The 27,688-nt window shown below is 46.3% G+C and overlaps 1 protein-coding gene across 7 annotated transcripts in view; it reads right to left on the bottom strand.

Annotated features, from left to right (window-relative positions):
• Positions 1 to 27,688, bottom strand: part of LOC140713685 (catenin delta-2-like) — a 1,190,818-nt gene that overhangs the window by 746,912 nt on the left and 416,218 nt on the right. The gene's annotated exons all lie outside the window — the stretch shown is intronic.

The following is a 27,688-nucleotide window of genomic DNA, read 5'->3' as shown; positions in this document are numbered from 1 at the left end:
ACAATAAGAAAAGATTCATGGCATAAATGTAGTCTGTTTCTAATACTTTGGGAGCAATATCTCACTGAAGGCATGCATTGAGGATGAAATGCATTATTTCCTTTAAAACACCAGCAAAGACTTTGATTGATTGAGCAAGCTATTTGAACATTAAAGCTTCAGACCTGGATCAAGGACTCCGACAGCAGTAATCCCTCCCTTCTAAAATGCTTTGAGACCTGGGCTAACTATAGTCAGCATCTTGAGGCACTGGAAAAATATCATGAATGCTAATTCATCAAAATCTTTCAGATTCACTGTAAAACCAAACCAACCATACAGTGCCCTCTCCCAGACAAATAGCCACAGTATTATGGCCATTGTTATTCTAAGTAGACAACACTGGGTGGGCAATGTCATTCATACATAGCCCACCCAGTTTTCAGAAGGGGGAAAAATTATTGGCAGACAAAGGAAACTATCCAAGGATGTGCCTCAAATCATCCCCACTAATTCCTGGAATCCCTTGCTCATGATGACTCAAAAAGAACATATTGGAATGATACTAAAAATCCCTGAAGCCATGAAACTAGAACAGACAGCAGCTCAGCCAAAACAGCAGGAGAACACCACCTCATGAACTATCAAATCTATCCAACCCATGTCCCCAACTGTGGATGAATCCTTAATCTCCAATACCTGCTTAATACATATCATGCCACCCTAGTCTCCAAAAAATTCCCTTTCATTTCTAATTGACCACCTCACCTCACCCACTGATCACTCTGATTTGTCACTAAGAATATACTGTACATTTGCTCTGCCCATCTCATCAAATTAGCTCGCAATCTTAAAGAGTTATCTTGGTACACTTGTCAATCTTTTCATTTCCAGAGACAAATTCCCTAGGCATTGGTCAATCTTCTTTTTGTAATTCCACTATCAGGGTTCTAGTATAATTCACACCTTCTTATGCAGTGAAAAATAATATACAGTTTGTTTTAGCTTTCTTACCAAACTGATAATTTCTTGTTTTCCACATTCTACTCCATTCAGTTAATATATTTGCTTTTGTAGTCTCCATATGTCTTCATCATAACTTGCCTTCCTTCCTACCTGCTGTGTCATCAACAAATTTCATAACTGTACCTTTGGTCATTTTATCTAAGTCATTTATATAAATTGTAAAGAGGCGAAGCCTCAGCACCCATTATTGTGATACCCCTTACGACCTACAAATCAGAAAAAGACTCTTTTATACCTAGGGGTTGCCCTACTTATCTCCTCATACCCTGATTCCATCCTGTCTTCCCTTCTCCATTCCCATCACAGCCCCATTGCCTCATCTTCCCAATGTGATTCCAGCCATTATACACATTCATCCTCTTTCAGGTGCTGTCCACTTCTTTCCGGAATAAAGATCCAGCAGCTCCCTTGCACTAACACTCAACTGCCACAGCTACATCTATCTTTATAGCTACTTGCTCCAAACCTACTCTAGCAGCGTTCCCTACTTCTTTCTCCACAATATCAATGACTGCATTGGTGCTGCTTCCTGCACATAAGCAGAATCATCAATTTCATCACTTCCACCAGCCCTCGATTTCACTCAGGCCATTTCTGATACCTGTCTGTCCTTTCTGACTCAGAAAGCAAATTATCTGTTAACAGTTAAAATAGAATGAACTCACTGACTCTCTCAGCTATCCTGACAATACCTCCTTCCACTCAACCTCTTGTAAAGAAGTCACCCCTCACTCTTAAGCAAGAAAGAAATCACCAGAAGAGCTCAGGGGACAAAGCAGCATCTGTGGCAGTAAAGTGATAGTCAATGTTTCAGGTTGCGACCCTGCATCAGCTGTTATCAAGGAGATCCGAAGTGTTTGCTTGCAGGGAACATGGCTTCACCTTTACTGCAGCTGGTGGAGTCCTCATTTACATATCGTCCATTTTCCAGACGTCTGCTCTTGTTGGCATTAGTACAACGCTGGCATTTATTTCAAGGGGAACAGAATATAAAAGCAAGGAGATAATGCTGAGCTTTTATAAGACACAAGTCAGGCTGCAGTTGGAGCACTGTCAACAGTTTTGGGCCCCATATCTCAGAAAGGATGTGTTGTCATTGGAGAGAGTCCAGAGTAGGTTCACGAGGATGATTCCGGGAATGAAGGGGTTAACATATGAGGAGTGTTTGGCAGCTTTGGGCCTGTACTCACTGGAATTTAGAAGAATGTGGGGGATCTCATTGAAACCTACTGAGTAGTGAAATGACTAGCTAGGGTGGATGCAGAGGAGATGTTTCCTATGGTGAGGGTCACCAGAACTAGAGGACATAGCCTCAAAATTGAGGGGTGACTTTTTAAAACAGAGGTAAGGAGGAATTTTTTTTTTAGCTAGAGAGCAATGAATCTGTTGAATGCTCTGCCACAAACTGCAGTGAAGGCCAAGTCCGAGGGTGTATTTAAGGCAGAAGTTGATTGTTTCCTGATCGGTCAGGACATTAAGGGATATGGCGAGAAGACAGGTGTATGGGGTTGAGTGAGATCCAGGATCAGCCATGATGGAATGTTGGAGCAGACTCGATGGGCTGAATGGCCCAATTCTGCTCCTATGTCTTATGGTCTTACCCTATCTTCCTCTAGATATAACAGGGATAAGAGTTCCTCTGATCCTCACCTCTCATCCAATCAGCCTCCACATCCAGCACATCATCCTTCATCATTTCTGCCAGCTGCAAAAGTATCCCACCATCAACCACATCTCATCCCCTCTGGCACTTCCCTCAGCAACCAGTCTCTCCATGTCTTCCTGCTTTGTCCATCCCACCCCATCCATACCTTTCCACTCCCTGGCACTTCTCCATATAGTTACATGAAGGTGCAAAACTTGTCCTTACGCCTGCTTCCTCAAGAGCCTAATCAGCCTTTCCAGGTCAGTCAAAGACTCACATGCACCAACTCTAAACTTGTACTGCATCAAAACCTGTCCTTACGCCTGCTTCCTCAAGAGCCTAATCAGCCTTTCCAGGTCAGTCAAAGACTCACATGCACCAACTCTAAACTTGTACTGCATCAAAACCTGTCCTTACGCCTGCTTCCTCAAGAGCCTAATCAGCCTTTCCAGGTCAGTCAAAGACTCACATGCACCAACTCTGGTGCTCTCCATGCAGCCTCCTCTACAAGGGTGAGACCAAGCGCAGACGGCACACCGTTTTGCAGAGTACCTGCTCTCTGTCTGCAATGGCCACTTCAAGCTCCTATTGCAAGTCATTTCAACTCCCTTTCCCATTCCCACATCAAGCTGCCACTCCTTGGCTTCTTCCCACTGCTGGGGGAGGCCAAACACAAACTAGGAGAACAACATCACAGGTTTCACTGGGGCAGTCCACAAACCAATGACACAGGCATTAAATATTCTGACTTCATGTAACTCACATTCCTTGTACTCATTTGTCTCTCTGGATCTGGCAAATTTCTCCAAAGCACAATTTCCCATCATTCAGTTTTCCCCCTTCCCCACCTGGTTATACCATGTACTTACAGTTCACAGGATTTATCCTGTGAACTGGCCCTCTCTGTGCATTATATACCCGTAAACTCAGCCCAGTTTCCAACACTGACACATTGCTGGTGTGGGGGATTTATCCTGTGAACTGGCCCTCTCTCACCCTCCCTGTCCATTATATACCCGTAAACTCAGTACAGTTTCCAACACTGACACATTGCTGGTGTTGGGGGATTTATCCATTTATACATTATACTAAATGGGTCTGCAAAGCCCATTCTCCAACTGCTTTCATCTGCCCAAGACCCCTCCCTTATCTAGTTCCACTTATCAACTTCCTTACTTACCTGATTCCAGCATCTACTCATCATGATCCAGTCTCCACCTCCATCCCAATCCCTATCAGGTTTCATACACCCCTTTATTCCGTCTCTTTCCCCTTATGTTCCTACTTATCACCCACAGTGTCTCTGATATCTCCCCCTTTTTCTGGCTCCACCTACCAACCCTCTCTCCCATCTCTCTGTACTGGCTATATGCCCACTACACGCTCAGTCCTGATGCAGGGTCACAACCTGAAATGTCAACCATCCCTTTGCCTCCACAGATGCTGGCTGACCAGCTGAGCGTCATGTTACACTTTAAACATACAGAGCTGACAATACATTCACCACCAGCTCTATGCAAAGGGGTCATCTTGATTTGTCATTTATTGTTATGCTGCCTATTCCATGTTTCTACCTGAATTTAAACTTGTAGTCATTTCTAGTCAAAGAAATAGATGGAGTGGGCTCAAGTACTGAAGGATACATTGTTGATTTTGTATAGATGAATCCGTGAAATTGCCCTGGCAATAAGACATGATTTATTGCCCAAGCAAAGGGTATTTGTAGATGGTTAAGGAGAAGAATACCACTTTGTAAGAGGCCAAATTAGAACGACAATATTCAGGGAGCCTCTCCACCCAACCTCTGCAAGGAACATTAAGATTTTGCTTTTCATTCAAGATAAACTCACTGAAAATGGTCAACTGCTCATGTTACAAATATGATTTCTGAGCAAGAACAGCATTAAAACTGTCAGTCAATCTCAGCAATGAAACATTATATATCATTATAAACATTATTTATCCAGCTCCTTCCAGGATAGACATAAAAATATTTATGACATTTCAGAGATTGACATCCACTCTTACACAGAGGGACCACTGAGATGCTGTAATCAAAGTGAGCTTACTACATTTCATTCACTGGCCAGAAACCAGCAGGCTTTGCCAGAATTACTAGTACTATTACTTTGCAGGGGTTACATGTCAGCTCTGCGCTGTACTGGAACGAAGAAATTTCTATTGCTGCAATGTTCAATTGATATGCACCCAGAACCAGCTAATCAGATCAATGACTGGAATTATGGCAGCCTGCAGCAATTTGCTGCATTACACAGATATGTACAAGCACAAGAAACGAAGAGGCATGCAATGAAAGTCTTTGAAAAGAAATGTGATATAATAATCCATTATAGTATAATAAAAACTCTCTACTAGCTGAACCATCATGGAAGGAAGTTGTTGTACTTGGTAGATGTGAAGATCTGTGGTGATCTTAACAACAGGAAAAGATAGTCTTTATGAGCAGCTAAGAACTGAACTTGTATTGAGAAGGTGGCTATGCAAAGAGGAGACAAACTAGACAGCATTGTTATGCGTGAGCTGACCAGACCTTAGCAGAAAAAGTGCCACCACACTGCCATGGTTGCTTCATTAGGATGGTAAGAAATAGCTTTTATAAATCAAACATTCCAAGCCAAGAAATAATGTGCAAAGTGGAGTTAATCTCTCTTATTCACTAGATTTTTGCCCTTCTTTTGTGTTCTGATGTTGTATTATCACAGTGGTGACAGAACTGCTCACGTTCAGTGAAGACAACAAATGCCTTGGAGGACAAGCTTTAACATACAGGGCTAAGGGCTACAGTCAATGCTGACTGGTTAGCTGGCTACCAGGGAATAAAATAGAGACAGTTGAGTAACAAGGATCAACAGTAGCAGTTTGGGCAAGTTATTCTGCTACCAGATAACCTAAAGGGCATTAGTTGACTTGCAGTGATAGAAACATGAAGAGCATCTTCCAAAGAAAGGACATCAGAAACATTGTAAGTCAATGACTCTTGTCCGATATGGTACCTCATCACTTATTGGACCATGGTGACACCAGGAAATCTCCTTGCACAGTGTAATTCACAGTCAAACAGCTGGTTTCTGAACCTGAGACCAACAGACTAATCTTGCATGATGATTTTCTGAGCTCGTCATGCAAGACCCTAGATGTTAGGGCAGCACAATAGAAAAGTGGTCAGCTCAACGCTTTATCAGTTCCAGTGATGCAAGTTCATATTCTGCCACTGTCTGTAAGGAGTTTGTACGTTCTCCCCATGACTGCATGGGTTTCTTCTGGGTGTTCCAGTTTTCTCCCGCAGTCCAAAGATGTACGGTTGGTAGGTTGATTGGTCATTGTAAGTTGTCCTGTGATTAGTCTAGAGTTAAATCAGGGTTGCTGGGCAGCGTGGCTTGAAAGGCCAGAACAGCCTGTTCCCTACTGTACCTCAATAAATACATAAACACTGGATGGCTGTCATTTGTGCTGCAGTACAATCTGCAACATCAGCTAATGAATGCTGAATCACAATGGGTTCCCCATTCACCACCAGCCAAGTAGGTGATGAGCTCAATCATGTTTCTTGATATTGGATTCAGGATTATCACATGACTCCCAGAGCACCAAGTGGTTCATTGTGCCCACTTACAAAGATTGCCCTATCGCGGTCCTCACCCATGTCCTCTAGAGCAGAAGTCTTCAGCTTCTTTTTACCATCCTGATTGCAAACCCATAGCAAATGTATCTCCACCCACGAAGATCACATCTCCAATATATCCAATACATTAGAAACAGTTTTAGTGCTTCAGCTGCTGTAGAATATCTGAAAACAAATGGCATGTGGCTAATATGAAAAAGAAACTAACATAATCTTTTGAGTGGTGAGACAAAAATGTAGTGCTAATGCTATTGCAACTTATAACTTATTAGAGTGAGTGGAATAAGGAGTGGCAGAGTGTGTAAACAATGATTAGAACAATGAGGAATGCATCTTTAACTATGGTTTTAAACTGATGCTGGCCATGGTCTCAGCAAAGATCACTGCAACAACTGCCAGCATAAACTTCTTCATGAGGTTTGGATATGAAGGTGGACCCATCTATCCGTTGCAGTTGGCTGCCAGTTGTTTATCTCCCTGTCCAACTAGACAGGGAATCAAGCTGGTGGGTGTCATGCAATCTGTTTGGGTTGTGTGAATGGCTGGAATAACTCTTAGCATGTACAAATTGTACTGTACTGTGTGTGTGATACATACAACAGTGCCATGTTTGTGAATGTATTTGCTAGTCCTGACTGACAAAGACTGATGGTGTGTGAGACTGAAGCTATGGAATAGACAGGGCTTTAAATAGTGCGGCGGTTGTGATTGGAGTTTCTGCAGTTTGGAAAAATGAGCATAAATTAAAAGGGAAGGAGAGTGCAGGAGAGGTTACAAAAGTCTTCAGAATAAGTGAAAATCAGACATCCCACCCTGCAAAAACTCATTTCAGGGAGGTAGCACCACCACCCCTGTCTCCTGCAACCCCATATTCCCCCCCACCCCCCCGGTCAACCTTCAAGCGTGTATGTATACAGAACATTTCACTATGAAAGAACACAATTTATTTGATCACATATTGAAACTATTTACACACACATACACACGCACACATATATATTCCTCATTGAGTATTCTGTTGACAGTCTCAATGCTGATTACAAACAGTGCAGCGAGTAACACTGTCATTATTTTTGACCCCTGTTAGGCAGGGGTACATTTAGTGTAGTCTGGGGTGAAGTACGTTTTATTTTTTTTTTGGAACACTCTGCCATGGCGCTGCAGGACATTAAACTGAACTGATGGACAATGAAAGAGAGAGAGAGGTCGACTGTAAAGCCCACCCACAGAGAAAACTGATAGGTCTACCTAGCACAAAGAGAGACCAATCAGGATGCTCTCTCTGTCACTCTCTCATTACGTCTCTCTCTCTTCCCCCCCAACCCTGCTCATTCTCAGAAAAATTGATTTCTGAGATATTGATATAAATTGTGGGCCTCAGGGAGCTACTATCAATATGCAGGAGACTCCCGGAACTTCCGGGAGAGGTGGGATGTCTGGAAAAGACAAAAAGTTCGGAAAGGATTAGATTCTAACTTCAGGTTCCATGGAGACAAAATAGAAAAAGATGATGAATACAGGACTGAAAGTGTTACACTTGAATGCAGCAGTATGGGGTACAAGCTAGATGATCTTGTAGCACAGTTAGAAATTAGCAAGTAAGCATCTGGTAGGATAGTGGCATGTTCAGATGCAGCAGCTTCTCCTGGACCAACCAAAGTTTTAATTGTTTTTTTTAACTGTATAATTTATGACTGCAAGACCCTGCTGGACATTAAGAACGTAAAGTACTATATGTGTCACCCATCAGTGAGTTACTCGTTGATGGAGAAATTGAAGGAGTTGGGCTTGGTGCAGATTGTGCTGCTGCCTATGAGAGAAGAGTCAGTGCACAATGGTGGTGTGCAAACTACCAGTAAGTGATCACTTCAGTTGCTTTTCTTGTGATCGCAAGAACCTCGAATACTGCAAGTCCGATTCACTCTTTTATTAGCGAAAAGCTGGAGGGCTGCAGTGAGGCAAACTGTGGCAGCTGCCCAGGAGAGAGGTGTTGGGGTCAGCGTGCTCCACCGGAGTGCCAGAGGCAGTGTGCCATGGAGCTCATGCTGGAGTCGGTGCTGCTTTCCACTCGGCAGAAGACAAGATGCACTGTGTTTCACTGCAGACTGCTGCAACGTTCATGAACACAGGAACTTGGACTATATATACCTTTATGTCACTGCGTATTACTGCTGTCTTATATGTGCAATGTGAGTCTTGTGCTATGTATGACTGTTGGTACTATGTTGTGCACCATGGCCCTGGAGGAATGCTGTTTCATTTGGCTATATTCATGGGTATTCACGTATGGTTGACTGACAATTAAACTTGAACTTAAACTTGTATGACATTGTGGGAATTAACGAGTCATGTACGAAAGAAGATGACAGTTGGGAGCATAACATGAAAGGATACACATCGTATCAAAAGGACAGGCAGGTGGGTGGGAGGGTGGGGTAGTTCTGCTGGTAAAAAATGAAATCAAATGCTTTGAAAGAGATGACGTAGGGCTGAAGGATGTGGAATCCTTGTGGGTCGAGTTAACAAACAGCAAGGGTAAAAGACATTGATGGGAGTTATATACAGGCCTCCGAACAGTACCCAGGATGTGGAATACAAATTACAATGGGATAGAAAAGGCATCAAAAAAGGACAATGTTACAATGGTCATGAGGGATTTCAATATGGAGGTCAGGTAGATTGAGAAAATCAGGTTGGTGCTGGATCCCAAGAGAAGTAATACCTAGAAGAACTTATTTTAAAACAGCAACTTGTGGCTCAGCCACTGGGGAAAATATAACTCTGGATTGGGTGATGTGCATATTGTACCTAATGTGAAGCTGATAGGAGCTGAAAGTAAAGAAAGCCTGAGGAGGCAGTGATCATAATATTGTAGCGATGTGCTACACACAGCGCTGAAATAACGACACGCAGTCGGTAAGTCGATTCGAGACTAGTTTATTCAAACTTCACGGTGCTGGCATTTAATCCCTAGCGCCCGCCCTCTCTGGGCGGAAATGATGTCAGAGGTGCATTACCAAAGTCTCCCCCTGCGCGCTGGCTATTTCTGAGCTGGTTCGCCTGTGCAGAAAGTGGGTCACCACATAACCCCCCCCCCACCCCCCAGAACCGGCGATACACCCCCCAATGTCCACAGTCTGGATCAGCCTGTGTTTGGGAGGTCTGCCTCTGCGCCGCGGTGCCTGAACCTCGACCGGCTGCGCCAAGTTCACATGGGCTGGTTTGAGTCGATCCACCGTGAAAACCTCCTCTCTCCCCCCAATGTCCAGAACATACGTGGACCTGTTGTTGTTGATCACCCTGAACAGCCCTTCGTACGGCCGCTTTAGCGGTGCCCGGTGTCCGCCCCTTCGTACAAATACAAACTTACAGTTCTGCAGGTCTTTAGGTACATGGGTCGGGGTCCGTCCGTGCTGTGAAGTCGGTACGGGGGCCAGGTTGCCAAGCTTCTCACGTAGTCTGTCCAGGACTGCTGCGAGTTCTTCCTCTTGCCCCCTTGGGGCTGGTATGAACTCTCCTGGGATGGCCAGGGGTGCGTCGTACACCAACTCGGCCGACGAGGCATGCAGATCCTCTTCGGGCGCCGTGCGGATTCTGAGCAGGACCCAGGGAAGCTCATCCATCCAGTTAGGTCCTCTCAGGTGGGCCATGAGAGCCGACTTCAAGTGACGGTGGAAGCGTTCCACCAGTCCATTCAACTGTGGGTGGTAGGCAGTAGTGTGGTGTAGCTGCGTTCCCAACAGGCTGGCCACAGCTGACCACAGGCTGGAGGTGAACTGGGCGCCTCTGTTGGAGGTAATGTGGGCTGGTACCACGAAGCGTGCTACCCAGGTTGCAATCAGTGCTCGGGCGCAGGAATCGGCAGATGTGTCGGTGAGCGGGGCCACCTCTGGTCACCTCATAAACCGGTCTACCATAGTTAGGAGGTACCGCGCTCCTCAGGACACTGGTAGGGGGCCCACGATGTCCACATGAATGTGGTCGAACCTCCAGTGGGTGGGTTTGAACTGCTGCGGCGGGGCTTTAGTGTGCCACTGCACCTTGGCTGTTTGGCACTGCGTGCACGTTCTGGCCCATTCACTGACCTGCTTGCGAAGTCCATGCCACGCAAACTTGCTGGAGACCCTGTGGTTGTCCTGATAGATGGGTGCGCCAAACCGTGTATGGAGTTGAAAACTCGCCGCCTCCAGGCTGCCAGGACGATGGGGCGAGGTTGGCCGGTAGACACGTCGCACGGGAAGGTCCTCTCACCTGGGCCTATGAGAAAGTCCTGCAGCTGCAAACCCGAGACTGCGGTCCTGTAGCTGGGCATCTCGTCGTCCGCCTGCTGCGCCTCCGCCAGTGCTACATAGTCCACCCCCAGGGACAGGGCCTGGACAGCTGGTCAGGAGAGTGCGTCCGCCATGACATTGTCCTTTCCTGAGACATGCTGGATGTCCGTCGTGTACTCCGAGATGTAGGACAGATGTCGCTGCTGGCGAGCCGACCAGGGATAGGACACCTTCGTGAACGTGAAGGTCAATGGTTTCGGGTCCGTGAACACGGTGAATGCCTGCCTTCTAAGAAGTACCTGAAATGCCGTTTTGCCAGATACAGTGCCAACAGCTCCCGGTTGAAAGCACTGTACTTGAGTTCGGGTGGTCGTAGGTGCTTGCTGAAGAACGTCAGGGGTTGCCAGCGCCCCTCGATGAGCTGCCCCAGCACCCCACTGACTGCTGTGTCAGATGTGTCCACCGTGAGTGTGGTCGGAACGTCTGTTCTGGGGTGCACCAGCATCACGGCATCTGCCAAGGCTTCCTTGGCTTTAACGAAAGTGGCCGCGGCCTCCTCGTCCCAAGTAATGTCCTTGCCTTTACCCAACATCAGGGTGTACAAAGGGCGCATGATACGGGCTGCTGAGGGGAGGAAACAGTGGTAGAAGTTCACCATACCAACGAACTCCTGCAGGCCTTTGACTGTGTTGGGCCGGGCAAAGTGGCAGATCGCATCTACCTTGGCGGGCAGAGTTGTTGCCCCGTCTTTGGTAATCCTGTGGCCCAGGAAGTCGATGATATCGAGACTGAACTGGCATTTGGCCGGGTTGATCGTGAGGCTGAAATCACTCAGGCGGAAGTAGAGCTGGCGGAGGTGGGACAGATGCTCCTGGCGACTACTGCTGGCTATAAGGATGTCGTCCAAATAGATGAACGCAAACTCCAGGTCGCGTCTCACCGCATCCATTAGCCGCTGGAACGTCTGTGCAGTATTCTTCAGGCCGAACGGCATTTGGAGGAACTCGAACAGGCCGAACGGGGTGATAAGTGCTGTTTTGGGGATGTCTTCAGGGTGCACCAGGATCTGATGGTATCCCTGGACGAGGTCTACTTTGGAAAATATTCTTGCCCCATGCAGGTTTGCTGCAAAGTCCCCTATGTGCGGCACGGGGTAGCAGTCTGTAGCCTCGTTCAGCCTGCAGTAGTCGCTGCATGGTCACCAACCCCCGGCTGCTTTGGGCACCATGTGCGGAGGGAGGCCCATGGGCTGTCGGACCTCCGTACGATCCCCAATTCCTCCATCCTCTTGAACTCCTCCTTTGCCAGGCGGAGCTTTTCCAGGGGGAGCCTTCGTGCGCAGGCGTGAAGGGGTGGTCCCTGGGTCGGAATGTGGTGCTGTACCCAGTGTCTGGGCATGGCTGCCGTGAACTGCGGTGCCAGAATCGATGGAAAGTCCACCAGGATTCTGGTGAATTCGTTGTCTGACAGCGTGATGGAGTCCAGGTGTGGGGCCGGCAACTTGGCTTCACCCAGGGAGAAAGTCTGGAAAGTCTCGGCATGTACCAGTCTTTTCCCTTGCAAGTCGACCAGCAGGCTGTGAGCTCGGAAGAAGTCCGCCCCCAGGAGTGGTTGGGCCACGGCGGCCAGTGTGAAGTCCCACGTGAACCAGCTGGCGCCGAACTGCAGCTGCACTGTGCGAGTGCCGTAGGTCCGTATCGTGCTGCCGTTTGCGGCCCTCAGGATGGGTCCTGGCTTCATGTTGCGGGTGTCGTACCCCGTCGGGGGCAAGACACTGATTTACGCTCCAGTGTCGACCAAGAAGCGGCGTCCCGACTGTTTGTCCCAGACGTACAAGAGGCTGTCCTGGTGGCCAACCGCCATTGTCATTAGCGGCTGCTGGCCCTGGGCCTTGCTGTGCGGGTGACCACGGCGGGCTTTTGTGCCCCACCGCTGGTGGTAGAAACACCACTGTTCACTGGTCTCCTGACTCCTGCCTCTGTGTTGTGTGTGCCCCCCTGCTGGGCCTGGTCTGGTCCACTCTCCCTCTTGGCTTTCCACAGCACGTCTGCTCAGGCCACCACCTTCCAGGGGTCGCTGAAATCTGCGTCGGCCAGCAGCAGATGTATGTCCTTGGGTAGTTGCTCTAGGACCGCTTGCTCGAACATGAGGCAGGGCTTGTGTCCGTCAGCCAGGGACAGCATCTGGTTCATCAATGCTGATGGTAGTCTGTCTCCCAAACCGTCCAGGTGAAGCAGGCAGGCACCCCGCTCATGCCGTGAGAGGCCAAAGGTCCCAATGAGCAGCGCTTTGAATGCTTCATATTTGCCTTCTTCCAGGGGCGACTGTATGAAATCCGCAACCTGGGCGGCCGTCTCCTGGTGAAGGGCGCTCACCACGTGGTAGTAACGCGTGGAATCAGAAGATATCTGCTGAATCTGGAACAGGGCTTCTGCTTGGCTAAACCACACGCGTGGTCGCAGCGTCCAGAAAGTCGGCAGCTTTAGCGAAACTGCGTGAACAGATGAAGAGTCGGTCATCTTTGGTCCAAATCCCGTTTGGACTGTCGGGGTCACCAATGTAGCGATGTGCTACACACAGCGCTGAAATAATGACACGCAGTCGGTAAGTCGTTTCGAGACTAGTTTATTCAAATTTCGTGGGGCTGGCATTTAATCCCTAGAGCCCGCCCTCTCCGGGCAGAAATGACATCAGAGGTGTATTACCAAAGTCTCCCCCCGCGCGCTGGCTATTTGTGAGCCGGTTCCCCTGCGCAGAAAGTGGGTCACCACAATATGATAGAATTCACCCTGCAGTTGGTGAGGGAGAATCTAAAATCAAATGTATTTGTATTACAATGGAGGAAATGAAACTAATAGGCATGAGATGAGCTGGCCAAAATTGATTGGAAGGAGATACCAGGAGGGATGATGGTTGGAGTTTCTGGGAGCAATTAGAAGGTGTAAGATGGGTTCATTCCGACGAAAATGTAATATAAAAGGGAGGATGAAGCAACTGTGGCTCACAAGGGAATTCAAAGACACCATAAAAGCAGAAGAGAGGGTATACAATTAAGCAAAAATTAGTAGAAAGCTAGAGGATTGGGAAGCTTTTAAAAACCAATGGAAGAAAACTAAAAAAGCAATAAGGAGAGAAAAGATGAAAAATATGAAGGTAAGCTAGCTAATAATATAAAAGAGAATGCCTTTTTTCAGATATATGAAGAGTGTAAAAGAGAGATGAGAGTGGATACCAGACTGTAGGAAATGGTGCTGAAGTGGTAGATATGGGGAACAAAGAAATGGTGGATGAACTTAATAAATATTTTGTGTCATTCTTCACTGTGGAAGACACCTGCTTGCATGCAAGGAATTTGAGAATGTAGGGGGACAGAACTGAATGTAGTTGCTATTACTAAAGAGAAGGTGTTTGTGCAACTGAATGGCCTGAACGTAGATAAGTCACTACATTATCTAAAAACACTACACTTCAGGGTTATAAGAGGTAGCTGAAGAGATTGTAGAGGCATTAGTAAGGATTTTTCAGGAATCACTAGATTCTAGAATGTTTCCAGAGGAGTGGAAATTTGCAAATGTCACACCACTATTTAAGAAGGGGGGGGGGGGAGCAACAAAGAGGAAATTATACACCAGTTAGCCTGACCTCAGTGGTTGTCAAGATGTTATAGTCCATTATTAAGCATGAGGTTTCAGAGTAATTGGAGGCACATGATAAAATAGATTGAAGTCAACCTGGTTTCCTTAAGGGGAAGTCATGCTTCACAAATATCATGTAATTCTCTCAGGAAATAGCAGGCAAGATAGACAAAGGAGAGTCAGTGGATGTTGTATACTTGGATTTTCAGAAGGCCTTTGACAAGGTGTCGCACACGAGGCTGCTAACTAAGAGGCCATGGTAGAACACTGGCTGACTGGCAGGAGGCAAAGAGTGGGAATAAAGGTGTTCGGAAATGTATGGTCATGCACTTCGGTAGAAGGAATAAAAGCACAGACTACTTTCTAAATGGGGAGCATATTCAGAAATCAGAGTGAAAAAGGATTTCGAAGTCCCTGAAGGTTAACTTGCAGCTTGAGTCTATAGTAAGGAAGACAAATGCAATTTTAGTAATCATTTTGAGAGGACTAGAATATAAAAGCATGGATATAATGCTGAGGCTTTATATTGCATTGGTCAGAATGCACTTCAAAGTTCAAAGAATAATAATACTAAATAAATAAGCAATAAATAGAGGACACGCGATGAAAAGTCTTTGAAATTGAGTCCATAGGTTGTGGATCGGTTCAGTGATGGGCAGGCGAAGTTGAGTGAAGTTATCCCCACTGGTTTAAGAGCCTGATGGCTGAGTGAAAAGTGTGAAAAGTTATGAAGGGAAGGCAGAAGAATGGGGTTGAGAGGGATAATAAATCAGCCGTGATGGAATGGTGAGCAGACTCAATGGGCAGAATGGCCTAATCCTGCTCCTAGTCTTGTGGTCTAATTTAGGTCTGAATGTAAATATACAATTGGTTAGAAATATCATTTGGAAATGCACTCCCTGATGTTGTTCACTTCAGGAAGGTAATTGAAGTTGAACACTGCATCTGACTTTCAGCTTTGACTAAATGGCTCTATTTCATTTCCCTGCATCCGCTGCTCCCAGCCTGGCCTCCTGTATATAGGTGAGACCAGATGTAGATTGGGAGACCACTTCGCTGAACACCTATGCTCTGTCCACCAGGAAAAAGCGGGATCTCTCGGTGGCCACCCATTTCAATTCTACTTCCCATTCCAATTCTGACATGTCATTCCATGGCCTCCTCCACTGCTGTGATGAGGCCACACTCAGGCACTCAGCTTGGGTGGCCTCCAATCTGATGGCATGAACATCGATTTCACAAACTTCCGGTAATTGCCCCTCCCCTCACCATTTCCCATTCCCATTTCCCTCTCTCACCTTATCTCCTTACCTGCCCATCAGCTCTCCCTGGTGCTCTTCCCACTTCCCTTTCTTCCATGGTCTTCTGTCCTCCTCTCAGATTCCTCCTTCTCCAGCCCTTTAGCTCTCTCACCAATCAGCTTCCCAGCTCTTTACTTCACCCCTCTCCCCCTCCCCATTTCACCTGTCACCTACTACCTTGTTTGTCTTCCTCTCCTACCCCCACCTTCTTACCCTGACTTCTAATCTCTGTTTTTTCCTAGTCCCGCTGAAGGGTTTCAGCCTGAAACATCGACTGTTTACACTTTTCCATAAGAGGCCGCCTGGCCTGCTGAGTTCCTCCAGCATTTTTCGTATATTACTGTACATAAATTTATTAGGTTATTCACTTGGACACAGAAAACATGCAGTTGGGTTTCTGTACAGCTTAAGGTACTGGTATTGAAACGTACACTAGCCATATATTCAGGTTACCCCTGGAAAACCACACCCACTTCAAGAGGTATGAGCTTAGACAATATGAAAGCAACACATACACGATAGTGTAAAAAAGAGCTTTTGTTTGCTCTGTAACTGACTATAGCTTGAGGATTTAAACAACTGAAGTCTTTGACATGGGTGTGAATGCATGGAAGGAATAACAGCTAACAGACACAGCAAAACTGCAGAAAAAATATTATCCAAAATAGTCATCAATGGAAGAGAGAATCAGAATTTGTGGGGTCTGATCAGTAGATCTGTAATGCATTTCTAACCTGGAAACCACATGAAGCCTAGTTGCTAAGTTTCCCCAGATCACATCAGTTCAATGTACTCTGTCGTTCAAACTGCTCCATGATCCACCTATGAAAATGAATTATAATACTTGAGTATTTTCTAAGCAAATACATCTCGTTACAGAACTTCGCTACTTGCTATATTCCAACAGTAGTCATCTGTAAAGTACATGATTTACAGTGCAGTGCCTTTGGATGTTGAGATTTAGGGATGGGCTACATACAAATATTTGCCTTTTCTTTGTCACTTGTCCCTGTTTAACATTAAACACCATGACATCGTGGTCTTGCAGCAACACACACAAGAAGTTTGAGGAACTTAGCAGGACGGGCAGCATCCATGGAGGGAAAAGAACAGTTAACATTTTAGGCTGGGACCTTTCATCAGTACTGGAAAGAAAGAGGGCAGAAATGGGGGGGGGGGGTGTGGGGAGGCACATGGGCTGGTGTGTGATAGGTGAATCCAGGTAAAGGGGGAGGTAGGAAGGTGGGGGATGTGGGAATGATGTGAGAAGCTCGGAGTTGGTAGATAGAAGAGGGAAAGGGCAGAAGAACAAGGAATCTGACACTATAGGACAGTAACCATGGAATAAAAGCTAGGGGGTGGGGAACCAGAGGGAAGGAGGGGTAGGTGGCTGTCAAGCCATGAGTGCAGGGGAGGGGAATTAAAGAGGAAAAGAGGCAAGAGGGATAAGGGAAATCAAAGAGTGGGGTGAATAGAGGGGAGTAAATTGAGGGAGACAGAGGGCTTACTTCAGTGAACCTGCAAAAACAGAATCCCTGCTGATATTGCAGTATCTCAAATTGCATTAATTCTTTTGCAACATCAGCCGTGTTCAAGCATCTGAAGTGCAGGCACAGAGAAGCCTGTATCAGTTCACGTAATTTTAATTGTTTGATATGCAGTTTTAGGGACATAACCCCCAATCCTATTGCATGGAAAGTATGGGGGTTAAATCTCAAGGTGCCTGTTCACTCTACTGTAGCGGTGTGCTACACGCAGCGCTGCAATAACGACACGGAGTCGGTGAGCTGCAGTTACAAAAGAGGTTTATTCAAACTTTGCGGCCTCGCTTTAAAGCCTTCCTGATCCAACCTTCCCCGGGCAGGAATGCTGTAGGGGGTGTGTATTCACAGTCCTGTCCCGTGCGCGGGCTTTTCCCCTTGCTGGTGAAGCAGGCTTGGCGCCCTCTTTGGGACCGGCCTCAATGCCTGTGCGCGCCTCTTTGTGAGCCGGTTCGAGTGCGCTGGGAAGTGGGTCACCACATAACCCCCCCCCCCCCGAACTGGCGATACACCCCCCAATGTCCACAGTCTGGATTGGACTCTGTTTGGGAGGTCTGCCTCTGCGCCGCGGTGCCTGAATCTCGACCGGCTGCGCCAAGTTCACATGGGCCGGTTTGAGTCGGTTCACCCTGAAGACCTCCTCTTTCCCCCTAGTGTCCAGCAGGAATGTGGACCCATTGTTTCTGATCACCGTAAACGGCCCCTTGTAGGGCCGCTGTAGCAGTGCCCGATGTCCGCCCCGTCGTACAAAAACGAACTTACAGTTTTGCAGGTCTTTGGGTACGCAGGTCGGGTGCTGCTCATGCTGCGAAGTGGGTATGGGGGCCAGGTTACCGAGCCTCTCATGTAGTCTGCCCAGGACTGCTGCGGGTTCTTCCTCTTGCCCCCTTGGGGCTGGTATGAACTGTCCTGGGACGACCAGGGGTGCGCCGTACACCAACTCGGCCGACGAGGTGTGCAGATCCTCTTTGGGCCCCGTGCGGATTCCGAGCAGGACCCAGGGGAGCTCGTCCACCCAGTTAGGCCCTTTGAGGCGGGTCATGAGAGCCGACTTCAGGTGACGGTGGAAACGCTCCACTAGTCCGTTCGACTGTGGGTGGTAGGCAGTGGTGTGGTGCAGCTGTGTCCCCAAAAGGCTGGCCATAGCTGACCACAGGCTGGAGGTGAACTGGGCGCCTCTGTCAGAGGTAATGTGGGCCGGTACACCAAAGCGAGATACTCAGGTGGCAATCAGTGCCCGGGCGCAAGATTCGGAGGTGGTGTTGGTGAGCGGGACCGCCTCTGGCCATCTTGTGAACTGGTCCACGATAGTCAGGAGGTGCCGCGCTCCTCGCGACACTGGCAGGGGGCCCACGATATCCACATGAATGTGGTCGAAACACCGGCGGGTGGGGTGGAACTGCTGCGGCAGAGCTTTGGTGTGCCGCTGCACCTTGGCCGTCTGGCAGTGCATGCACGTTCTGGCCCATTCACTGACCTGCTTGTGGAGTCTGCGTCAAACGAACCTGTTGGCTACCATCCGGACAGTAGTCCTGATGGAGGGGTGCGCTAAGTTGTGAATGGAGTTGAAAACGCGCCACCGCCAGGCTGCTGGGACAACGGGGTGGGGTTGGCCGGTGGTGACGTCACAGAGCAGGGTCCTCTCACCTGGGCCTACGGGGAGGTCCTGGAGCTGCAAACCGGAGACTGCAGTCCTGTAACTAGGGATCTCCTCGTCTGCCTGCTGCGCCTCCGCCAGTGCTTCTTAGTTTACCCCCTGGGACAGGGCTTGGATGTTAGGGTGGGAGAGGGCATCTGCCACAACATTGTCCTTTCCCGAGACATGTCGGACATCCGTCGTGTATTCGGAGATGTAGGACAGATGTCGCTGCTGGCGGGACGACCAGGGGTCGGATGCTTTTGTGAACGCAAAGATAAGCGGTTTGTGGTCCATGAACGCAATGAAGGGCCTACCTTCTAAGAAGTACCTGAAATGCCGGATTGCCAGGTATAGCGCCAACAGCTCCCGGTCAAAAGCACTGTATTTGAGCTCAGGTGGTCGCAGGTGTTTGCTGAAAAATGTCAGGGGTTGACAGCGACCCTCGATGAGTTGTTCCAGCACTCCACCGACTGCTGTGTTGGATGCGTCCACTGTGAGGGTGGTAGGGATGTCCGTTCTGGGGTACACTAGCATCATGGCGCTTGCCAAGGCTTCTTTGGCTTTAATAAAAGCGGCGGTGGACTCCGCGTCCCAGGCAATGTCCTTGCCCTTACCTGACATCAGGGCGAACAGGGGGCGCATGATTCGGGCAGCTAAAGGGAGGAAGCGGTGGTAGAAATTCACCATACCCACGAATTCCTGAAGGCCTTTGATTGTGTTGGGTCGGGGGAAATGGCAGACTGCGTCTACCTTGGCAGGCAAAGGGGTTGCCCCGTCTTTAGTAATCCCGTGGCCCAGGAAGTCGATGGTGTCGAGCCCGAACTGGCATTTGGCCGGGTTGATTGTTAGGCTGTATTCACTCAGTCGGGTGTAGAGTTGACAGAGGTGGGACAGATGCTCCTGATGATTGCTGCTGGCTATGAGGATGTCGTCCAAATAGATGAAAGCGAAGTCCAGGTCGCGTCCCACCACGTCCATTAACCGCTGGAACGTCTGTGCGGCATTCTTTAGGCTGAACGGCATGCGGAGGAACTTGAAAATGCCTAAAGGGGTGACGAGTGCCGTTTTGGGGACGTCGTTCGGATGCATCGGGATTTGACGGTATCCTCGGACGAGGTCTACTTTGGAGAAGATCCGTGCGCCGTGCAGGTTTGCTGCAAAGTCCTGAATGTGCGGCACAGGGTAGCAGTCCAGTGTTGTAGCCTTGTTCAGCCTGCGGTAGTCGCTGCATGGTCTCCAGCCTCCTGTCGCTTTGGGCACCACGTGCAGGGGGGAGGCCCATAGGCTGTTGGACCGCCGTACGATCCCCAATTCCTCCATTGTCTTGAACTCCTCCTTCGCCAGCCAGAGCTTGTCCGGGGGAAGCCTTCGAGCACGGGCATGGAGAGGTGGTCCTTCTGTTGGGATGTGGTGCTGTACGCCGTGTCTGGGCATGGCTGCCATGAACCGCGGTGTCAGAACCGATGGGAAATCCACCAGGACCCTGGTGAAGTCGTTGTCGGACAGTGTGATGGAGTCTAGGTGTGGGGCCGGCAACTGGGCTTCACCCAGGGAGAACGTTTGAAAGGTCTCGGCGTGGACCAGTCTCTTTCTGGGCAGGTCGACAAAAAATCTGCGCCCAGGAGCGGTTAGGCTACAGCGGCCAGTGTGAAGTCCCACGTGAACCAGCTGGAGCCAAACTGTAGCCGCACCGTACGGGTGCCGTAGGTCCTTACTGTGCTGTCGTTCGCGGCCCTCAGGGTGGGACCCGGTTCTCTGTTGCGGGTGTCGTAACTCGTCGGAGGTAAGAAGCTGATCTCAGCTTCCGTGTCGACCAAAAAGCAGCGTCCCGACTGCTTGTCCCAGACATACAGGAGGCTATCCCGATGGCCAGCTGCTGTAGCCATCAGCGGCGGCTGGCCCTGGTGTTTCCCGGGAACTTGCAGGGCGGGCGACAGCGATGGGCTTCTGCACCCCACCGCTGGTGGTAGAAGCACCATTGTTCGTTGGTCTCCTCACCCCTGCCTCTGGGGTTAGTGGGAATGCTGTAGGGGGCGCGTATTCACAGTCCCGTCCCGCACGCGGGCTTTTCCCCTTGCTGGTGAAGCAGGCTTGGCGCCCTCTTTGGGACCTGCCTCAATGCCGGCGCGCGCCGCTTTGTGAGCCGGTTCGAGTGCGCTGGGAAGTGGGTCGCCACACTACTGATGTTACTGTGGTGAACTACATATACCTGTCTGGACATGCCCCCTGCTGACTGCTCCTGTGGCCCCTCCCACTGACTGTGGCTCCTCCCACAGACCCCGGTATAAAGGCGATTGAGGCCTGAGCCCGGCCCTCAGTCTCTAGGATGTAGTATGGTGGTCAACTACTGCTTGTTCTTTCTTCCAGTCAATAAAAGCCGTTATCTCGCCTTCACGTCTCAGAGAGAGTTATTGATGGTGCATCAGTTACATGATGAATGACTCTAGAATGAATGACAGTTACCTATCTTCAGAAACAATGAAACACTGAGGCAACAGTTCATAGTGCAGTAGTAATTATAGTAGCACAAGGCAATTCAGGAAATCTAAAATTCTTTGGAATGCTTTTAGATTTTCCATAGGCAGTCTTATTTTCTCACACCATGATTATAGTAATTTGTGATGCTGCAATGTACTCACAAGCTTTTAAAATCTGGTTATACTGAAAAATAAGAAAATCTAAACATGAGCATACGATAGGGTATTTTTGTAGACTTATTTCAAGTATTTTAAACAGGGAAGCTAATGTTCCCTTTTTATCTGATTAGCTTAATGGGATGGGTAAATAAATGCTCAGAATGAACTTAAAGAAGCTGGTGAATAGATGGTCAACTATTTCAGTTTATCAGTCAATAGGAGGAACTATACAATTATTTTACTATTCTTGGTATGATATTTAAGATGCTTAAGAAGAGCTCCAATTGCTGATTTTTATTGTCAAACCCCTCCAAGTAAGTTAGACCTTTTGCACAAGAAAACTCATTAGTCAGCATTTCTGGTCATAGTAGAAAGTCTCCATTCAACCATCTGCCTGCCAGTGGGATGTCATCCAACAAAGGCAATTTCTCACCACTAAAATACTACACTAAATGCTAATCCCAACAGCGTGAGCTGCATGTTGGTGAAAATTTTGTTGTGCATTGATTCAGTCTTATCACAACCAATGTCAGATAGACTGATTGTATGGCTTGTTGATGTGATCAATCTGCTGATAAGTGTTTCTGTGTGGTCACGCCATTCCAGTTATCTCATTGATATTTTACAATCACGACTTAATTGATTATAAATGAAGATTTATGAAGCATGTTTTTCAAACTATCTAGTTTCTTCAGTGGTGGTGGATTTTTAAAACATTCCGTTTGCATTTATGAATACAATTTGTTCAGTTGTGACTTACCATTTACACTAAGGGGCTGCATTTCACAAATAAAACCCAATAAAAACTGTTCATCTTCAACATTCAACTGCTGGTTCAGTTTATAGCCCAAAATTGACTTGTTTCTGTGCAATTGTTTTTCCCAAATCATTTTATTGAGTATGTAGAAATTTAGAATGCAAACCATAATGATTAAGAATTGTTGAAGGAATATTTCAGCCTAAACAGCCCTTGGTTGTCATTCATACACAGGAAGTAGATGATATGCACATTCTCAGAATTCAAATCTACATTTTAAAAAAAGTACTTAATTTATGGCATCGAGTATAGGGGTGTCCATCAATGAGCAGCAGAGTAATTTGAAATGAATATTTCTAATGAAGGTCCTCAGAGAGACCAGCAGTTGTACTTACATAGCACATACCATAGTTGCTTATGTCGTAGATTGCCATGCAGATAATTAAGAACTTCCTGAAGTTCACTCACTGCTGTTGAGATGGAAATATGACACCCAAAATCCACATTGCAAATTTTCACAAAGTGCACATCATTAATAACCAGGATATACACCATTCCTGGGTTACAAATACCTGACTTATCGACACCACTGCATATGAATGATTTTCCATAATATTAAATTCCAAAGTCCAAATTGTGTGCATATATTTGTCCGTACAAACAACAGAACTAGTTTCTTCTCTCTTTCCGCTTTCAGTATTTGTTCTTATCAGTCTTATGTGCTGTTGATGACATTCATTATGATCAGAGGAGGTGTGAATACAATACTGCGTGATTTTTTGTGTATTTTCTGACTTATGGGCAAAATTAATTTAAGGACCCCTATTAAAATGTAACCCATTCCTTAATTCAGGTATTTTTTTTACTAATGTCAATGGAGTGACCGCAATACTGGGGGTTACTCATTTTTCTTCTGTTAAATTGTGTCCTGGACTCATTTGTATTGATTCAAGGGACGGATGAGACAAACTATAACATCCAATTGACAAATAGTACTTCATTCAGAGCTGTATTCTCACAATTCCCTAACAAAATTCTACTTTGATATTCCTCGATCTTAGTTTGCAGAACAGAAATTTATTTTGGGCAACTGCACAAAACTACCAATTATACACCTGTTTGATATTTAGTTTCATTGACACAAAGCAGAATACTGTGTGTGCACAAGACACTGTTATACCATTGTTATGTGCTGTCATTGCTGTAATACCACTTGTCACGTGCTGCCAGCAGAGACAAATTTCTGCTTCATGGTGTCCATGCACAGTGTTTCCTGGAAATAAGAAAGGGCTTTATTAGGAAGGATCATCCATAGCCCAAACGTCTGCACTACTGATTTGAATTGCCTACCTAATAGAACTTGAATGCTACATTACTCAAAGTAATTGTTGGTTAACGTTATGTGGATGACAATTGTCTACAGCAAATAACCACAGGAATAGTTGTTGGGCATTGAAAGATTGAATGATGACTTTATAAATAAGCGGAAGTTTGAGGAAAGCAAACACTGTACAGAATGAAAAAGTACATAGGAGAAAAGATATTTCAGTTGGAATAGTGATGTTCAATGCACAGGAAATTCATTTTGAATAACCTTCCCCATCTGCACTGTAGGCTATATAAAAGGCAGGCCAGGGCTTGGGATGCTGCTTACAGATTGAATGACACTGCAGCATACGGCAAAGCCCAGTCAAACCTTAGAAGAGGCATTAAAACCGCCAAGTACAGATACAAACTACAGATAGAGACATACTTCAATAAGGCCACCAACCCCCGATGCATGTGGGAAGGCATCAGATCCACCATTGACTATAAAGGAAAGATCTCCTGCAATGCCACACTAGCTGAGGAGCTAAACAACTCCTTTGCTCTGTTTGACAGGGACAACAATGAACCATTGACACCTGAGGAGGACACAGTGCTGACACTGAGCTCACGAGGTGAGATGGATGCTTTACAGTATCAATTCATGCAAATGGACCAGTCGGCGTACCCGGGCAGGTCCTCAGGGACTGTGCTGACCACCTGGCAAAGATTCTTACTGAATCTATAACCTCTCTCTGTTCCTTGTTGAGGTCCCTGCATACTTCAATACATTAACCATCATACTAATCCCAAAGTAGTCAGCGGTAACATGCCTCAACAACTACAAACCAGTTGCACTCAGCCCCATATTGCCAAGTGCCTGTTGAGACTGGTTATGTTCCACATTAGGAACGTCATCCATGTTACTTTGGACAAGCACCAGTTTGTTTATAAGGCAAACAGATCAACTAAGGACACCATCTCTATTGTTTTCCACATCATACTGGAGTACCTGGAGCACAAGGACATCCACACCAGAATGCTTTTTGCCCTCAACACTATACTTCCCATGAAGTTGATCATTGAACTACATTATCTGGGACTTGATACATCAATTTGCCGCTAGATTCTGGATTTTCTTACCAATCGCACCCAGACAGTCAAACTAGGCAAGTACACATCTATCTCCCTGACCCTGAACACTGGTGCACCACAGGGATGTGTACCGAGCCCATTCCTTTACATCCTGTGTCCCTGCCTATGCCTCCAATTCCACTATCAAATTTGCAGACAACACTGCAGTGATAGGATTCATTATAAATAGCAATGAAATCACATACAGAGAGGAGGTGCAGAAACTGTCTGAATGATACAACAACCATAACCTTTTACTCAACATAAAAAACACCAAGAAATTATTATCAATTACCAATTTCAGGAAATCAAGAAGGCATGAACAAGCTCCGCTACTCATAAATGGTGAAGCAGTGGAAAAGGTCTCCAGCTTTAAGTTCTTGGAAGTAAGCATCACAAAAGAGCTTTTTTGGACCACCACCAGCTCACTAATGAAGGCTCAGCAGTGTGTATACCATTTTAGGAGCTTAAAGAAAACAAATCTGCCCGCAAAATTGCTGGTAAACTTTTATCGACGTGTATCTGAGAAGATACTGAACTACTGCATGACTGTAGAGTTCACTAGGTGCAGCAAGATCGACCAAAAATCACACATTGCGTGATCAGGACTGCACAGAACATCATTGGAACACAACTACCTGATATGCAAACCATCTACAACTCACAATGTCTATGACAGGCCTGCAAAATTGGGATGGACTTAACCCCACCCCAATAACTACCTGTTCAATCTCCTACCATCTAGCAGGAGCTACAGAAGCAACTCTGCGTGGACATCCAGATTGAAGAACAGCCTTTTCCCCAACTGAACAATGCCCCATTTTAACAGTTGTTTGTTTTCTAATTCAGTTGTAACTTAGATGTCACTCTAAATAACTCAGGTGTTATTTTAAATTTAGTCATTGTGTTTTTAGTAATTGAATTGCCAGTATGCTGTTTTGCACTGAATGGAGTAGCACTGCAAGCTTGTTGTCCTCAGCAATGACAATAAAGATCTAACTTACTGATGGTGTGTTACATACTAAAACTATAGACATTTGGTAAGACACTAGGAGAGAGATCTGATCTTCCTATACTCTAGCTTGAGCCACATTTTAGATAAACAATCACATATATTTTATTTGCATAAAATCTTATTTTATAAGATCCTAGCAATTCTATTTTGTTTTTTTTTAAACATTACCTCATGATTTGTCTTTGTGCATTGTGATAGATTTGAGTTGGAGCTGGCTTTAAAATGGGACACAAACTGAATTTCAGCTTCCTAAATTACAAGCTTTAGAGCCAATGGGGGTAATTAAAATTTACTCTATCCCTTAACAAGGTGAGAAGGGGGAAGTATCAAATTTGTTGCTTGGTGTGTGCTTCTGTTTTAAGCATTGTTGATTTATAGGAATCTTGCTGCCTGATCTCGAGAGCGGGATCTGTCTCATAAAATAAGTAAATTAGGATCTATTTGTAGCACTTTGAGAATCATTTATATTTAATTCTGACTTAATAGTCAGGTCTAATAAAGGACTAGATAGGGTGGATGTAGAGAGGATGTTCCCTCTGGAGGAGGTATCCAGAACTAGTGGGCACAGCCTCAAAACTGAGGGACGACCTTTTAGAACAGAGGTAATGAGGAATTTTTTTTAGCCGGAGAGTAGTAATCTGCCACAGACTGTGGTGGAGGCCAAGTTCATGGGTATATTTAAGGTAGAACTTGATAGTTTCCAGATCGGTCAGGGATATGACGAGAAGGCAGGTGTATAGGTTTGGCTGGGATCCGGGATCAGCCATGATGGAATGGCAGAGCAGACTCAATCGGCTGAATGACCTAACTCTGCTCCTATGTCTTATGGTCTTAAGCTCCCAGGGTTCAGGGAGCTCCTGCAGCTAAGGGGTCGTAAGAACATCCATATCTAGAATGCAAGTATATTTTAATAGTGGATCAAGGAGCGGAAGACCTCCTTTCATCCCCTTGTGCAACTCCCCAAAATTTGTAATCAGATTGCTTAATCCTAACCCCAATCACACCATCCCACCTCTTTCTGCTTTACATCCCAAGTTTGCTCCTTTCCTGTGATGTTTTCCAGGTCTACTGTCTTCTTGCTGAATATCAGTGCAAACTTCTCTTCTTTGCCCATGGAGTTCCTTATTTTCATCGCATCTTATGAATGGCAACTATTACCACTAGATATCCATTACAGGTGGCCCCCATTTTCCGAACGTTTGCTTTACGACAACTTGCTGTTACGAAAGACCTCCATTGGTACCTGTTTTCGCTAACCAGAGAGGATTTTCACTTTTACGAAAAAAAGACGCCCATTTTATACGTGTGTTTACCCGAGAAAAACTACCATGACTGTGAAGCCTTGTGTGGGCAGTTGTTTGCGCATGTGTGTATGTGTGTACGGGCGTACGCATGTACATATGTATGTGTGTATGTGTGTACGGGCGTACGCATATACATATGTATGTGTGTATGTACACATGCGAGTACGTGCCGATTTTTTTTTTCTCCAAATCAATTTTGGCTGCTGCCTTCCCGATTTTGATAAGTGAAACTACACTGTACATACAATATTTCTACTTCATATAGTCTGTATATTTATCATATCATTCCTGCTTTTACTAAATGTTCGTGTTATTTTATGTTTTATGTGTTATTTGGTATGATTTGTTAGGTTATTTTCTGGGTCTGAGAATGCTCAAAAATTTTTCCCAGATAAAATAATGGTAATTGCTTCTTCGCTTTACGCCATTTCGGCTTACACACGGTTTCATAGGAACGCTCTACCTTCAGATAGCGGAGGAAACCTGATGCCTTTTAATCTGGCTGGCTACCAAGTGCAACATAGTACAAGTGATAAAAGCAGGGATCCACTTTCATGTCAGTTTGCCCACTCTTACAAACCAGAAACAGTGGGATCAGTGTAATTGTGCTGCACAATATACAAACCAACATCGATGCAAAGTAAGACGCAAAACAACACGGAATGAAGGAGAGAAAGGATACCAAAATAATTTCAAACACCCATTTGGGGAAGCTCATAAAGAGTAAGCTTCCTGCTCTGCACAAATTTGTCAAAGTAAACTCATAGAGTGTGTGCCAATACTTAGCAATTTATCTGGTGCAGTATCTTTATTGCTCTTTATTTTAAACTAAGAGCTACATGAGAAAGCACGGCTGC

Source organism: Hemitrygon akajei, chromosome 20 (assembly GCF_048418815.1).
Source record: "Hemitrygon akajei chromosome 20, sHemAka1.3, whole genome shotgun sequence".
NCBI classification, from domain to species: domain Eukaryota; kingdom Metazoa; phylum Chordata; class Chondrichthyes; order Myliobatiformes; family Dasyatidae; genus Hemitrygon; species Hemitrygon akajei.
Note: the sequence above shows the minus strand (reverse complement) of the source record. Positions and strands in the feature narration are given on the sequence as shown.